Below are 11,108 nucleotides of genomic sequence, written 5' to 3' on the forward strand. Positions count from 1 at the left end.
GCCAAATGTCCCCTGGGAGGCAAAAATCTCCTCCGGCTGGGAGCCACTGGTCTAGGGGATGGTTCCTGAGCTCCATGTTGATTCCTGAGGTGGACCTCATGGTTGCCCCACCAACCGTGTCTACTGCCTCACTGGCCCCTGTTCCCAACTTGAAGATGCCCCATGAGGGTCCCAGGAGAATAACCTGGGTATCCCCATTTTGCAGAGAAGGAAACAGAGGACCAGAGACATTTTTGTTTAAGATTTTATTTATTTATTTGAGAGAGAGAGAATGAGAGAGAGAGCACATGAGATGGCGGGGGTCAGAGGGAGAAGCAGACTCCCCACTGAGCAGGGAGCCTGATGTGGAACTTGATCCTGGGACTCCAGGATCATGACCTGAGCTGAAGGCAGTTGCTTAACCAACTGAGCCACCCAAGCTCCCCGACCAGAGACTTTAAAAAGAGGTTTAAATTGTACAAGGTCATGCAGCAAGTCAGTGGTAGAATTAGAATTCAAACTCAAATCTGTGTCTTGCAACTCAACGACACCATCCCCTTCGTTTCTTTTTTTTAATTTATATTTATTTATTTATTTATTTATTTATTTATTTATTTATTTATTTATTTGTTTGTTTTTAGAATTAGAGAGAAAGTGAGAGAGAGAGCACGAGCAGGGTGAAGGGCAGAGGGAGAAGCAGACTCCCAGCCGAGCAGGGAGTCCGATGTGGGACTCGATCCCGGGACTCCAGAATCAAGACCCAAGCCGAAGGCAGATGCTTAACCAACTGAGCCACCCAGGCGCCCATCCCCCTCATTTCTGCTGCGATCCTGAGCTTGCTTGGGCATTCAATAAATCTGTACTGAGTATATACAGTGGACCGAGACCTATTCTAGATGCTGCAGCAATAGCAACCAACAAACCCGACAGGGACCCTTGCCCTCATATTGCTGATATTCTAGTGGGGGGAGTTGGGGGGAAAACGCCCAGCTTGGTGTCAGGATTGAAGGCAAGCGAGAGGACCCCGTGACTGCTCAAATGCCCCCTCTTCAGCTCGGCTGTGACTCGCAGCTGTAAAACCACCACCACCAATATAACCCGATGACCCCTGTTCACCCTGCTGCGCCCAGAAACAGGGGCCCGGAGACATGTTAGGTCTAGGCCTCTCCTTCAGCCCCCGATGCTTGGTTTCCTAAAGAACAGGGTGGAGGAGCCAGGTCAGGGCGGCCGCTCCCAGCAGACCCCCTCGGGGTGCTTTTCCATTCTCCCACATCCGTTCCACTGTGAGCAAGTAGGCGCCCAGCCTGGCTATGCAGACCCAGACCCCCATGAATTATGTACATCGCTCCCATTTCTGGATGGAGAGCTGGAGAAATTATAACTCCCATTAGCTCACACTGCACAGGCAGCCCAGCTGTTTCCCCAACTCTGGCCTTTCCGGGCTGGAAGGACGGGCTTGGCTGCGGGAGGGCCGGAAACGCACAGCCACTCTGGGGCCTGATTCCTTGGCAGAGAGGAGCCTTCCATCCACAGCAGGTACGGCGCTCGTGCCCCGCGAGCTGGTTGGATGCTTGAAAAGCTAGATGGGGGAGGAAGCAGGCATGCAGAGGCCAGATGCCAAGGTGCTGGTGCTGCTTGCCCACCGTGTGTACGAGGGGCTGAGAGTGGGCATCTCCAGCTCCCCTGAGGACAGTGCCACACTCTTAGCTGCCTGCATAGCTGGACCCAGGCTTGCCGGGCTGGGTGGGGGAGGGGGGCGGAGCCAAAGACCAGCGCAGGTGGGTGCTGGTGGTGGGCATGAGCTCTGTCCCACAGGAGCTGGCCCTGTCCTGGAACGCTATAAAAGCTCAGGGATGCCCACATGGGCTGTCGGCACACCTCCTCTAGGAAGGCCGCTGTGTAGGAATCCCCACTGGGGGTGGGGGCCGAGCCCGATCTTCCCAGTGGCTCAGGCGCCCTGCCAGTGCTCTGGGACCGAGTTCCCAGATGGTGCGGACACTCCCGGGTGAGAATTCGGGGCGTCCCCGGACCAGGCCTCTGGAGGTGATCAGAGACTCACAGCAGGGCAGCCAGCCAGCCAGGTTCGGCTTTCCAGGATGTCACGGCTAGTGAACACCCGCGTCCGCAGAAAGACCGGGGAGTTTAGATATTGCAAGGCGCAGCGATGTCGATCAGCATCAATATTTATAAAAGTGGCAACTGTTTCCGTACGGAGGGGGCCTGTCTGCTGGCCCTTACAGATACCCATTCCCGGGCTCGGGGGTATCAGCTCCGAGAGCCAGGCAAACCTAAACTCCCCACTTCACAGGCTGGAGACGGGGCCCAGCCCGGAGCAGAGCCCAGCCCCCACACACCCAGTCCTCTGCTCGCGGTCTCCTTCGCGTCCGAGTGACCCCAGGGCCCCTCTCCTTTCACCTGACCTATATTCTGTGGGCAGCAGTAAGCGGTGCCGGCCACCATGTACCGAGTGTATTCTGGCACCTGGATTGTGCTGGACACTTAATGGAAACTCTCAAAATACATGAAGCCCTCACTGGCAAGCTTCCTCAGCCTCTTTATAAAGATGGGGAAACTGAGGCCCACAGAGAGTATGCACCCAAGACTAGAAAATGGCAGAGCTGGAACCTGCAACTTAATTTCTGATTCCAAAGCTCTGCTCTCATTGCCGGTCAGCCCCCGAGTTGGGTCTGGACGGGGAAGGCTGGAGAGCATTCATTCGCTCCCACGTGCACACACTCGTTTCTCCCACGCCGATTTCACAGTTCTTACAACGTCCTTCCTATGCTTCGTAATCTTTTTCTTGTATAGCCACCCGTCTCCCGTGAAATGTGAGGGTCCATAAAACACGCCAGGGTCTGCGTGTTTTATGGACCCCCCACCCCATGCCCAGCACTGGGCTAGTCCTCGAGAAACGTTGGCTGAATGTTGAATGGATTATAGGAAATTAACAAGTCAAGATTTATTCGTCGTTGAATGAATGGGTGAGTGATCGAGGCTGGATGAATCCACGAATGAGTGAACGGAGGAGACACGTCCTGTCTCTGAGGCTGTCTTCCCCGTGAAGGGAGGACGGTAGCATTCGGAACAACCGTCCGCCTACCGCGGGGAGGGTCAGGGAACACATGTGTGGAAGTCATTAGGGCTGGTCACAGATTTTCTAGATCCTTCTTTGGGTTGATTAGGAATGTAGTTCCCTGTCTCCCAGAAGTTAGGCTTGGCCAAGTGAGTAGCTTTGGCGAATGAAATGTGAGTGGTAAGTGTGTAAGTGAGTGTAAATGTGTAAGTGAGCGTAAGTGTCCTTTCTGGGTGAAAACTGTAAGAAGCACCAGTGAGACGTTCACTCCCCCCCACCCCCAATGGCAACCAGGCCAACATGCAGGTGGGTGGACCCTCCGGCTAATCCCCGTCCCTGAAGACCTTGCCGAGCGAGCTCCTGGGAAGCCTGTGTTGAAACACGGTGACTAAGTCAATTTTGTTGAGTGAAGCCACGAGAGTTTGGGTGGCTCATGCATCACCACGTAGCCCCCCTGACTTAGCGGAGTGGGCGCACCCAGCCCGTGGGGCCAAGGGCAGTGGGTGTTTTCCCCAAAAGGCCGCCGGGCCGACCGTCCTGCCCATCACAGCGAAGTGGGCTTCTCCTTCCTGGATGCCAGGGACCCTGTCTAGGGACAATGGAGACGTTTTTCTCCAGCTCTTTCCCAGTTGGCTCTGCAGCAGGAAAGCAGAGAAAACCAGACATGAAGTCACCGCTTGTTTTCGGCGAGAGAGCAAGAAAAAAGCTGCCGCAGTATTGTGTTTGCCTTATTAAGGCTCATTTTCTCATTACAATTTTCCCTCCTAATTGCTAATTTTTCCAGCTTCTCCAAGAGCCATTCTACTTCCGCCTTGTTCCTCCCCCTACCCCTCCACTTCCAAGAGCTGGTGCTTCGAGAAACTGCCACAGATGGGCAAAGGAGAAACACACATGCTTGTTTTTTTTGTTTTTTTTGTTTTAAAGATTTTATTTATTTATTTGACAGAGAGATAGAGAGAGAGAACAAGTATGCAGAGAGGCAGGCAGAGGGAGAGGGAGAAGCAGGCTGCCTGCTGAGCAGGGAGCCCGATGCGGGGCTCGATCCCAGGACCCTGGGATCATGACCCGAGCCGAAGGCAGCCGCTTAACCGACTGAGCCACCCAGGCGCCCCCACATGCTTGTTTTTAATTTACTTGAAATCCTCTTCTCTTGGTGCTACTGGGACGGGCAGCTTCTAGGCTCTGGTGGCCATGAGGCTGGGGACTCAGCCCTGAGGACCGGCCCGGTGGAGGCAGGGGGCCTGGGCCAAGTTCCCCGCTCTGTGCCCCTCCTGAGGACCTGGCTTTTTGGCGGCCAGGTGGCCCTCACCTGGCCAGGACTTCTGAGCATCCAGAGCACCTGTCCTCGACAGAGAGGACAGGGGTTGTGAGTCCTTGGACTGTAGGACTCCCCGAGTGCCTACGGCACCCCCAGAGCGGGGCCTGGAGCTGCTTCCCTGTGCCAACAGGGCATCCACCATCCCCGCAGTGGGAGGGAGCCGTGGCCACCCTGTTTTCAGATGGGAGACGGACTCAGAGAACCCAGGAGCCTTGGCTACATCTGCTTAGCTGGTGGCAGCCTGTCTAAGTCAGTCTGTCTGTCCATTCCAGGGGCTTCTTCCACTCATCAGCAATGAGCCCATCACAAGTGACAGAAACTTCTTGGATCTTCTCTGAGCGAGCTCTCCGTCGGATGGGCCACTGTGCACTGGCCATGGGACCTAAGTACATTCCCTCCAGCCTCCAGCCTTTTGACTGAGGGGATGAAATCACGTGATGCCTGTAGGTCTGATATTTGGGACCCCGGGCATGATAGTCTCCCAGGTCTCCCAACCCCTGCGAGGCAGGGAGGACCTGGTGTTCCAGGTAGAATCAGACTGTGAACCGTGCAGGAGAGTGGTCTGGAGCGGTCGGGTGGGCTCTGTGAGTTTGGGCCCACCATCTCCCCTCTCCAAGCCTTGGCTTCGTCGTCCATGAGAGGAAGGTAATAATCCCTCCCTCCCTGAGTGTAAAGCCATTAGCCCAGCGTCTGGCAGCAAGGAAATATTCCTAAAACAGTAGTGGTTACTGCTGTTTATCACCACCATCATCATCATCGTTGTTGTTATACAGACTTTTTTTTTTTTTTTTTTTAGGATTGGAGAAAGTCATAGCTGTCATATACCAAAAGGTCACTTGGTCCAGCTTCCGTCGTTTTAAAATTGGGAAACCAAGTCAAGAGAAGGGGAATACTGTGCTCCACCCGGGATCTACAGAGAGTTAGCAGGACTCTGTTTTACCTGTCTGTCTCCTCTTCCCTCTAAATGGAAAAATCAGAGCACCTGCATTTGAAAACAACTGGTGTGATTTGTCAGATGCCTGAGGGAAAGGACCCATGGGGACAATTCCTGCTGAACAGTGTGCTGTCATCAGATTCGGGGGGAGTGGGTTCCCGGTGGTCCACATCAGGGAGCTTTGGGGTGGGGTTGATGTCATGGGGCGAGGGAGGGTCCCACCGAGTTGTCTACAGGGACCCCCCGAACAGCTTGGAGGCAACTGTTCTTCAAGGAACACAAACCCACATCACTGCCACTGACTGACCAGACTGTCCTTGTCCTTGCTTGCACTTCTCACAATCACAGCGAGCATGGGGGTCACTGTGCCTTCAGAGCCTGACTCCTGCTGTGCCGGGGGCTCAGACCCTGCACCCCCAGGCTCCAGCCCAGGGCCTGGTACTTCAGAGGGACTTGTCAGGATGAAAGAAATGAATCGAAGGTTGCTGAATGGGATCCTTTGTGTTCCTCACCAGTTTGTAGTTCATGAGGTTCCTTTATAACCACCTATCTCATTTCATCCCTCAAATCCCCTGGCAGGTAAGGATTCCTCATCCCATTTCACGGATTAGAAAACAGAGGCTCAGAATTGGAGGCCAGTCTGGTAGCCCCATGGGGCTATTTCTATTAAAATTCAATACAATTGAAAATGCTCAGGTCCTTCGTTGCGTTAGCCGCATTTCCAGTGCGTGATAGGGACCTGTGGCTTGTAGAGGGGCAGCTCTCAGAAGTTCTCTGGGCCTGGGGTTTCCCATCGGGCACTTTGGATCTGGAGGGCCACCTTGCTGGGCAGGTGGGCAGGCATGAGATTCAGGAACAATCTTTCATTCTTCTCCAACATCATTTTCTAAGGAAAGAGCATATGTTCCCCAATCGACAGGATGTCTCAAGTCTCCCCCTTGGATTCTGCTCATCTTCCTCCAGTGTTGATCAAACCTGAAGTGCAGGCCTCCCCAAAGGGTGCCCGTTCATCCTCCTCCACCCAGTTGGACAGAATCTGGCTCTGAGCTCTGTGTCCTGGCGCAGCCTGTGTTGTCCAGAACCATGCTATCCGGCTGCTGGAGGATGCGGGCCTGCTGCTGCCCAGGGGAGGAGCCCTGTGCCCACTTCCCCAGGCCAAGCTTAGGCTACAGGGTTCGGGGCTCAGCACGTCAGTCCCGCAGGTGGCCGTAGTCCAGGGGACCCATCAGAATTGGGCTGGGCCAGGCCCTTCGTGGGACCGCTTTCTTCTCTCAGTGGCCTTTTCCCCTTCTCTACCCTTGGGACTCAGGAGTCCTGATTGATTTTTCTGTCCACCCTCAGAGGACACAACTCTGCCCTCAGGACAGGGAGCTACTGATAACCAAGGTGATCTTTTGTCACCTGTCACGAGAGCAGAGAGGGAGTGTAACTTTTAGCGGGACCCCTTTCTTTTTTTTTTTTTTTAAAGATTTTATTAATTTATTCATGAGAGATAGAGAGAGAGAGAGAGGCAGAGGGAGAAGCAGGCTCCCCGCTGAGCAGGGAGTCTGATGCGGGACTCGATCCCAGGACTCTGGGATCATGACCTGAGCCGAAGGCAGACACTTAACCATCTGAGCCACCCAGGCGCCAGCGGGACCCCTTTCTATATACCTGGGGGAGGGTTGTGGAATTTGAGTAAAAGGTTGCTTGAAAAAATAAACTTAGGGGGTGCTTGGGTGGCTCAGTCAGTTAAGTGCCCAATTCTTGATTTTGGCTCAGGTTGTGATCTCAGGGTTGAGGGATCAAGCCCCGTGTCAGGTTCTGTGCTGGGCATGGAGCTTGCTTAGATTCTCCCTTCCTCTCCCTTTGCCTGCCCCCCCCCCCCCGACTCACGTGGGTGTATGCATGCTCTCTCTCTCTCTAAAAAAATAAGATAAAATAAAAGAACAAACTTAGAAGCCACTGGTCTTGTTCATCTCCCTTGTTTTATGGACGGCAGTCGGAGGCCGGGGAAGGGCAGGGTCCTAACCAAAGCCAGCAATGACTGACAAAAGAGCTGGCTTGAGTGCCCGGGCCATCCCTTTAGATTCTCAGAAATGTATTTCCCGGGAGCAGGTGACCTCACCTTCCTTCCCAACCTCGGGCCCTCCTGTGCTTATTTTCATCAACCTTGGGACACCTGGGTGGCTCAGTCGTTAAGCGCCTGCCTTCGGCTCAGGTCATGATCCCAGGGTCCTGGGATCAAGCCCCACGTCGGGCTCCCAGCTCAGCGGGGAGTCTGCTTCTCCCTCTGCCACTCCCCCTGCTTGTGCTCTCTCTCTGATAAATAAATAAATAATCAATCTTTATTTTCATCAACCTTGTGGGCTGCCCTGGGGCCCTTCTAGACAGAGGGGCCGTGAGAACCCTGCCCAGGAGTTTTGGGGCTCGAGCCCTAGTCTTGGGGCGGGGATTGGCTTGGGAATGGAGCATCTGGAGGGGTCATAGATTCACTGCAAAGCTGTCATCTGCCCAAACCCAGTCCTGCTCCCAGGCCCCGAGCATGATCTTGGACACCTCTGCTGCTTCTCCTTCCCTTCTTGCCCACCTGCCACCAGGCGCCAAGTCCTTGAGCACCTGTCCTGCCTCTCTCCTCCATCTCTGCCTCTTCAGTGCCACCATCCATGGTTTGGGTTATTGCTATAGCCCTAGCTGGTTTTCTGTCTCTTCCCTGGCTTGCTCCCAACAGCTGGGGGTGCCCTGCTCACATCCAGACCGGACCAAGCCACTCCTCTGGGGGCATGGAGGGGGTATGCAGCTCAGTAGCTTCCCCATCATGGGCAACAGGAATGGCAAGTGGATGCTAGCCTATTTGCTACCTCTAGTCAGCCTGGTGCATTAACCCTTAAGAAGAGTTCTGAAGCCATGTCTCACCTCAGCGGGGAGGAATACTGCGGTCAATTAGAAGTGCCTGCCAGGGGCCTGAGAGGGAAGAACATTGTGTGTGTGTGTGGACACACACACATTCTTGCCATCCCTGATTATAGACAAACATTTGTCCTTTAGCATGGCACTTAGACCTCTTATGATCTGACCCTGCCCACCCCCCTAGCACTTTCTCCCATAGTTCCTCTCACCCAACCGTGCGCACGACCCCAGGTCTATCTTTCCCACTCCAGGCTGTTGCTCACACAGCACCCTCTGCATGGAAACCCCCTCCCTATCTCCCCATGTCCAAAGCCGCCCTGGCTTTCCCACCTCAGTACCAGCCCTGCCTCCTCCAGGAAGCTCTGATACTCCCCGTCACAATGAGCCTCTTCCCTCACGGGGCGTCTCGGCCCTCCTCTGGCCTCCGTGGGCTCTCCCTACCGTTCTCATCAACAGTGCAGATTCCCTCCTCCATGGGTCAGGGCGAGATGAACAGGGCGTTTGGGTCCCAGCTGGAGCCAGTTCGGGCAGAAAGAGGTCACAGTCCAGTTGACCGCCTGCCTTGCGGGAAGGGTAAGGATGCAGTAGGGATGCAGGAAAGAGTGGGCCCCCGAGGGCGTTGACTCCCATCTCTCATCTCTGCCCCTTTCGTGTGCTGGCCTCATCCTCTGTCTCTTCAGAGCACCTTATCCAAAGGCTCCCGGCTTAACAGCCAACACAAGACGATTCTCCCCACCCTCCGTCTTGAAGAAAAACCCAAGGAAGGGCTCTGATTGGCCTGCCTGGGCCAGATGCTCACCACTGGACCAGTCAGCTGGGGCCAGGAGTGCGCTGTCCAAGAAGGAAGCTACGGGAAGGGGGACGGACACCCCAGGGCAGAGACGGAGGGCTGCCCGCCGCAGCCGCAGTCCCAGCCCCCTTGCTTCTGCTGTGTGTGCGTGTGGCTGTGCCCTACGCACCCAGAACACAGGACGTGCGGAAGGGAGAGTGAGGGGTTGAGTGGGTGGGCTTGGAGCGCCAGCCAGACACAGGCGGGGCTGGGGGCTTCTTTCCATTATACTCTTGCATTTAATCCACGCAATACTCCTTCCATGGGGTAGAGATTCTCTGTTTACTCAAGGGCGTACAGCTGATCCATGAACTGCTGAGCGCTTAGGTGTCTCCTTGGGAAGCATTCTCTCTATCCCTCCACTTCAGATGGGGAAGAATGGGGTGCAGAGAAGCTGAATGACTTGCCTCAGGGCACACGGTTAGCAGGTGGCTGAATCTGGATTCAAACCCAGCGCTGTTTGACTCCCTGGCCTGTGGCTCTTAAGACAAAGGAGCCAAGACTTTTTTTTTTTTTTAACCTTGCAGCTCTGTGGCTTTCAAAGCTTTGAAGGCTGTGGGGCTGTGGGAAGGTAAGATGGGCCCTTTCTCCAAATCTGGGGGTCATCCTGGAGCGCTCTCCTTGTAATTCTTGTTTCTGCTGCCCTGAAGTTTTCTCTGCCTCCGTATGTTAAAAAGAAAGAAAACAATTTAACGACAACAACACACAAAAAAACTTAGATCATTTAAAAAAAATACAAAAAAGTCTGACTTATGTGAAATTTAATTTAATTTATTTTTATACCAGCAGCTGTCAGTTCAAAGAACAACAACAAAGTAGCCATCTGTGCCTAATTTCATCAATCCACTGCCGATGGTCACGTGAGCGTGGCTTTTGGACTGAGGCAGAGCACGTGGCCAGATCGCAGCGCCCCATCCCCCGCCCCCACGGGCCCTCCATCCAGGTGGGGGTCTGGTGGCTCTGCGGGAGCAGAGGGGGGCGGCACCTGGGCGGGTGGGCCAAACTTGTTGCCAACGAGGAAAACCCAGCAATCTCTTCTCAAGACACAGCAGCCCCCCACCCCCTGACTTTTCGTTTGCTGAGCCCTGCATTGTCTCACCGACTCCTGCCCGTGGTGAATGGGCAGTTCAGCCCTGCTGAACAGATGGGGAAACTGAGTCTCGGCGGGCTGTCTCCCCCAAGGTCACACAGCCGAGAAGCAGATTCAAACCCTGGTTTGTTGCATTCCGAACCCGTGTTCTCAGTAAGCCCAGCAGCCTCCTGAGCCTGGAGCTGCTGCACACTTTGTTTGGGGCTCGGGGATCAGAGTTGGACACAGGGTGGGAGCGACTCTCTGGGTCACAGACCAAGCCCCTCCTGCACAACAGGAAGAACATGACAATAATGGGGTGCAGCTGCCTCCTCCTGGGTGCTTCCCTCCCCTGGGGGCCGGGCAGGGCACCTCGGGGCTTTGCGAGGCAGGTGAGCACTGTCCTTCCCCGTCCACAGACCCAGCTGAAGGCCTGTCCAAGCATGGGGAACCTGCCCAGGTCATGTGAAGAGTGAGTGGTGGACGCAGGGTTTGCTCTTAAACATTGGAACATGGTGCTCATCCAAGCCACTAGAAAATCTATGCACAAGAAGCCCAACTGCAGGGCTGAATCTCAGGACCTCACAGCCCAAGAGATTGGGGATCAGCCCAGGGAGGAGGGGGACCTGCCTAGGGCTGTGTGGGTTCAGCTGCAGTGCGGTCCTGGGACAGGCAGCCTGGGGCTCCGTTCACGCCGCAAGGCCAGCTTGTCTCCAGCCACGGGGCCACGGGGCCTCGGCAGCTTGTCTTTTCTGGAGTGGGCTGGGGTTGGGGGGCTTTGCCAGGCCCCATTTCTTTGGGATTCAAAGAGCAAACTATGGGATTGAACAGGTCCCTTCCAGGGGCAGTCAGGAAAGGGGTAACCTGGCAAAACCCTTCTCCCCACAAAAGAAAGACCCCAACCCCCTAGGCAGAATCAGAAGAAGCCCCCGTAGGGATTCCTGGGCCAGTCACAGCTTTATTTACTGCTGAATTAAGAGAAGTAAGAGCGAGCAAGTCAGAATCATTAAAATATGG

This window comes from Neomonachus schauinslandi, chromosome 9, assembly GCF_002201575.2.
Source record: "Neomonachus schauinslandi chromosome 9, ASM220157v2, whole genome shotgun sequence".
NCBI lineage: Eukaryota > Metazoa > Chordata > Mammalia > Carnivora > Phocidae > Neomonachus > Neomonachus schauinslandi.